Below are 6,248 nucleotides of genomic sequence, written 5' to 3' on the forward strand. Positions count from 1 at the left end.
CAATAATCAATAGGTAAAACAATGTTTAAAGATATTCTCTTCTGCAGAAGGAAAATAGAATTGATGCATACAAATCACACATGGCAGTCTATACTTCTGCTTGCTTGTTTTCTGTTGCTTTTTATTGTTTGACTGTTTCATATATTTATAGAGTCAGTCTTAGTTGTTTTTACCCACTGGAGACCTTCTTCCCAACAAGTCCCCCCTACTTTTATGTCTGTTTTTTGTATGTGACCCACTGAGTTTAACACTGTATTTTTTTTTTTACCAGTTGATTTATCATTCTTAAAAAAATCAATATCTAATAATGATCAAATGTTAAAGTATTACAGTCCTTAACCATAAAGAAAAACTTAATAGATTTATTTGAGTGTTCTCCCAGGGACTTGAAGAAACACAACATTTGAGTAAATACTACATAACATTTGCTTCTGAAGCTGTATACGAGCAGAAACGGCAAGAAGTATTAGTTCTCAGAAACCACAGAATTTACTGATCCATCATCTCCCACATCATGAAACAGAAAGCAGGTCAATGTTTATTCTTTACAACTTCACCATTTATTTTACTGTGACGACTGTGCCATCCAGACACAGTTCAATCACCTGCTACTACAACAGGGAAATGCCAAGGTCAGTTTATCTCCAGTCAGAATGGCTGAGATTGAAAACACAAAACAAAGCAATCAAACACTAACAACAAAAGAACACAAAAAGACAAAAGATGGCGAGGATATGGGGAAAGGGGGACACTCCTAGTAGGGGTGTGAACTGGTGTAGCCAGTATGGAAATTAGTTCCTCAAAAAGCCACGAACAGATCTGCCACATGATCCAGCTACACCCCTCCTGGGCATTTTCCCAAAGGACTCTCTATCTTACCGCGGAGGTACCTGCACATCTGTGTTCTTTGCTGCTCTATTCACTATGGCCAAGAAATGGAAACAACCTAGGTGTCTATCAGTGGGTGAATGGATAATGAAAATGTGGTACATTTATACAATGGGATGTTATTCAGTTTTATAAAAAGTGAAATTATGAAAATTTCAAATAATCTGATGGAAATGGAAACTATTGTCCTGTGTGAGGTATCCTAGACCCAGAAAGATAAATATCACATGTTTTCTCTCATCTATGGATGTTAGCTTTGACTCTTTAGACATGTGTATTTCATTTGGAATAGCCACAGAGGTCAGGGAATATATAAAGGACCATACAAATAGGGCTTCTTAATGTAAAGCCTACCTTGGGGTCTGAAAATCTCCCAACCAGGCATGTTAATATGCCTCAATAGTTTTCAATGTTCAGCATCGTGGATTTGTTTGTTTCTGCTGTTGTTGTTTTGTCAATTTGACACAAGCTGGAGCTCTCTGGGAAGAGGAACCTCAATTGAGAAAATTCCTCCAGGGCTAGAGAGATGACCCAGTGGTTGAAAGCACCAGCTGCTCTTCCAGAGGACCTGACTTCTATTCCTAGCACCCACACAGTGGCTAACAACTGTTTATAACTCCACTTCCAGGGGATCCAACACTCTCTTCTCTTCTGGCCTCCATGATCACCATACATGCACGCAGTATACAGTACACAAATACACATGCAGGTGTAACACTCATGCACATTTAAAGAGGAGAAATAGAGAGATACACACACACACACACACACACACACACACACACACACACACACAGAGGGGAGGAGGGGGAGGGGGAGAGGGAGAGAGAGAGAGAGAGAGAGAGAGAGAGAGAGAGAGAGAGAGAGAGAGAGAGAGAGAGAGAGAATACCTCCATCAGACTGTCTATAGGAATCTGTAGAACATTTTCTTAATGATTATGGGAGGGTCTAGCTCAGTGCCACCCTAGGCAAGTGGTCCTGGGTCATATAAGAAAGTAAACCAAGCAAGCCATGAAGAACAAGCCAATGCACGGCACCGCTCCATGGTCTCGGCTTCAGTGCTTGCCCCAGATTCCTGCCTCAGCTTCCCCTGGTGACAGACTTTACCTGGACATGTAAAGTGAACTAAGCCTTTTCCTCTGCACGTTGCTTTTGGTCATGGGGTTTTATCATAGCCATAGAGAGCAAACTGTGACATTCAGAACAATGCAGTTTTCCAATATATAAACTAAGTACTACTACTTGATCAAAAATGTAAAAAAAAAAAATGACTTTATCCTTATCTCTGGTAGACTCTGAAACTTTACACTTCACTATGAAGTCTCCCTTGTAAATCTGGAGAGGAGGAGTGAGCTCATCTTTTGGAAGCGTTCAGAATGCAGCTCAGAACGGAACTGGCTTATTTAGAATTTTCAAAAATCTTGCTTCTGTACATAATTTACACAGAGATGGCCTATCAAGAAGCAATATAGTTGGACAGATCTCTCCTAAAATCAACCCTAGGAAATCCAAATTGGCTGTGACACTTTACCCATCACCACAAACCCTGAGGTTGATCAAGATAATATCAAGCAACTGTTAGCTCCAAGGAGTGAACAATAGCTTTCCCTTACAGATAAAGAGAAACTGGCCAGGGTGAACACACATTCTATGTTGTCAATCTGCAGGGACAGCTTATTCTCAAACTTGGGAACATAAAGTTTACTTTTTTTAAACCTATGTATTTGTACACATTCCTGTTAGGCATAACATACACATGTATGGTAGAAAAATCTAGGAAGCTAAGATAAAAACCCATTTACATCCCTACCTCTCAGAGATAATTACTCATAAACCACATACAATTGGCTGTATTTTCTCCTCCCAGGCCTTTGTAATGTTATGTATACTGCGTCACATACTCCAAGATGTCAGGTCCTGTTTGCTCTCACTTTTGCAGCATACACTACTTAAGAAAGTAAAACTGGAGGCTTCCTGAGAATATTTCCAAAGGCCTTTACACTAGCTAGTGCCAAAAATTTGTGTCATCTTTTCGAAGTTATGTTTCCTTAAGTAAATTATTAATTTACAAGTAATTAAACAATCTAACCACTTAGGCCATCTTGTATTTTGTTTGTCATACAACATGCACTCAGCGTTATTTGAGAGTTCTTTCTTCTTAGCTCCCTTTGTGGCGATCAACCCTGACTTCTGAGCCTTTTATTCTGATAACTGTATCAATGGAGGACACACCAATGGAACTGATTATAGACACATCTACAGCTAGCCCCCATTTTAGTCAATCGCGTAAAGGAATTTGGGCAAGAACCTATATGGGAAATCATGGCTGTTCCAAAACCATAATATTATGTATAATCTCTCCCAAGTAAAAGAAAAATTCTTGCTTTATAGGTAATTTATCCTCGAGAAAATGTACTCATTAGGCAAAATAGATTCAAAAGAAGATTTTCTAAATGTTCTGAACATGTATCCAGTGAGGTATTCTCTCTTTCAAGCAGTCCATGCAGTTAGATGAAGTTGCCATTAAGAACCACCTGACCCTGACTAAGTGGGGAGGGCTGGGCATTGCTTTAGGCCACCAGGAGCCTTGCCTCTCAGGAGACAGTCCAGGAACTGCTACCACCATGCCCGTACAGCTAAGCACCATACACCAGTGTTCTGAGGACAAATGGGAAAAGTCGACAGGAATGTACAGACGCCCCATCTGCCTTACACACAGACCTGTTAGGATTAATCTGTTGCTGTCCACCCCAGCAGAAACATGTTCATGTTCATGCTATCTGCAGACATGCCACACAATCATTTGGTTTTCTGGAAGAGTAGTAGCATGACGGACAGTTATTCTTGCCATTTGTTCACATAATTCATCAAAATGGTCAGTTAGTGCAATAAGGTTAACATCACCACTGAAAAGATTCTTCGGTGCAGACTGCCTATACGTCACACTGCACACTCCCCCGAATAGTGCTGTATCATAGCCATTATTCCCACATTCCTCTCCCCTCTTTGTTCGAATCATGGAAACACAGGCTGGAAAAACCCTGCATCACACACCTGTCTCCCCACCAAGGCTTGCTGTGTTCCAAAGAAGGCAATGTTTCCTTTTAACATAACTGTGAGACAATATTTAAAACAATTCCCTAAAGTGTTCTTCCCATGGGGGGTGCGTGGTGGTGGGGGGCTAAGTCAGGGGGATTTCCAAAAAGCCATTTTCAAGGGGCCAACTAGGTTACAGCACAAGAATATTTGGAAAGAGGAGTTAAAATTGTTATTTTTTTTTCTACTGATAATAAAAATTTCAATCCAGGCATGCTAAATTAATAACCACAAAAGTGGCCACAAGTGCTTTCTCAACTTGCAGTTGATTGCCTGGAGTATTAAAACAGAATATACTAAAGCTTTTCACAAACATTTTAATTACAAGGTAAATTTCTGTCATTTTGAGTAACTATGTTTATTAAGATATTTACAGACTAATTACCATGGGTAGGGAAGAAAGGGTGGTTTAAAAAGCTAACAGAATGTCTCCTCCATACGACAGCACTGAACTCCCTAACTGATTTATGGTAGGCAAACAAAAAAGTACCTTTCAATAGAACCCCGTGAAAAGTACCATTTAATTGAGCATGTAGCTATGTTTTAAGGTTGCCTCTGTTTTATGTTGATTCATTTCTTACTGGGCCTGTTTTACTCTAAGTGGTTTTAAAACATTATGAAGAATCATGGTTAAAACTAGGGGGGGAAAGGGGGAAGATTTCTCGGTGGACGCTTTCGAGGTCTTTGTTCTCATTATGCACCAGAGTATGTGTGTGCAGCATTTAAATCATAAAGCAACGTCCAAACGCCGTCTATCTGAATGCTGTATTGTGTGTTTAAGAATCCCAGTTCTTTGCTTTGCAGTCTTCATTTAAGATGGTTAAAGATGCGACATAAGTAATAAAACAAGCTAAGCCTTTCCAAATGGAATCCTCTGTAACTGTGTACCAAGACTGGGTGGGGGCATGACAGACACATCCTGTGAGCATGAAAAGATGCAGCACAGCCAACAGCAGAAAATGACTACAGTTCCCGTCACAAAATTCTGCTAACAATCATTTGCATATGAGCCCTGCAAGTGGAGAAGGTATTAATATTAAGACCTATTTAAGTGAACATTGCATAGACTACTATTTCCACTGTGAAATTCTAGTGATCTTTTGACTATGATGCCCTGCAAGTAACGGAGATATCAATATTAAGACCTGTTTAAATGAGTGGTGCAGTGGCTCTATAAAGATGAATGAATCTTTCAGAACACACAGGACCCAATATTAATATTTGATTTTCTTAAAAGGTTTTAGGGGCAGCATGTTAACACGGGCACAAGACAGTGCAGCAAGTTTTTCCCCAAAAATGTTAAGTCCTAATGTTCTATATTTATATTTGTGTAGGCATTGTTCATAGTCATAATACACACACAGAGTTCTTAAGATGCCTCAATGAGCTAAAACAGCTAGGAGACAGAGTCTGGGGGAGAGCATAAGTATTCTTACATTTACTTTTTACAGGAATTTTAAAACAAGAAATGGCTAGCAAGACGCAGACAATGAAAAGCATTTTTAAATTCTGGACTACCCTAGAGATTTAGACAGAATCGGGAAATCCTAACAGTATGGATGACCAAAACAGAGATGAGATGTCTAGCTTTCTTAGGATTCTAGTCAACCTCAACAGCAAACATGAAAGTTTCCTTCACAAGAAACAGGAAAAACCAAACCAACCAACCAAACAAACAAAAAACATTCAATCTGAAAGTCCTTTAAGGCAACAGAACAGATATCTTTAAAAATATGTTATGACTGGCTCATACATTCAAGGCTAAATTCTACTTTCTGAAATGATGCTTCTTTTGGGACTGAATAAGGGTTTTCTACATCCTGCTTCTATCATGGAGACAGAACTCAATGACAGCTTTACCACAGGGCAGGTGAGAAGCTTGCCCAGGAGCCACACAATCTTACCAATTCCTTGTATGAATTCATTTCTTGAGATTCAAAAAAAAAAAAAAAGCCACAGTACCACAGTACAGATAAACTTTCTTATAGTTATCCCAGATAATCAAGTTTGCATTATAATGAAAAGCACTTAAATAATCAAGTCCATCATCTACAGCTTTCAAGACAAGTGAAAACATAAATTTTTCTTCTTGAAGTCCAAAGGAGCATTGATATTTAGAGCCACATATCACTGATAAGATTTAAATACTGCATGCTAATCAGAATTCATCAGTTACAATAAGGAATTAGGTAGAGTAATTTATTTGCAATTAATTTATCTTATCACCTTGCTATTTTATAGCATAACCCAAATCTACACAGGAG

At 39.0% G+C, this 6,248-nt stretch overlaps 1 protein-coding gene across 19 annotated transcripts in view; it reads right to left on the bottom strand.

The window, feature by feature from the left end:
• Positions 1-6,248, bottom strand: part of Pde4d (phosphodiesterase 4D) — a 1,451,136-nt gene that overhangs the window by 25,641 nt on the left and 1,419,247 nt on the right. The window lies entirely within an intron of this gene.

The sequence above is a fragment of the Peromyscus maniculatus genome, chromosome 15, assembly GCF_049852395.1.
Source record: "Peromyscus maniculatus bairdii isolate BWxNUB_F1_BW_parent chromosome 15, HU_Pman_BW_mat_3.1, whole genome shotgun sequence".
In the NCBI taxonomy this organism is placed as follows: domain Eukaryota; kingdom Metazoa; phylum Chordata; class Mammalia; order Rodentia; family Cricetidae; genus Peromyscus; species Peromyscus maniculatus.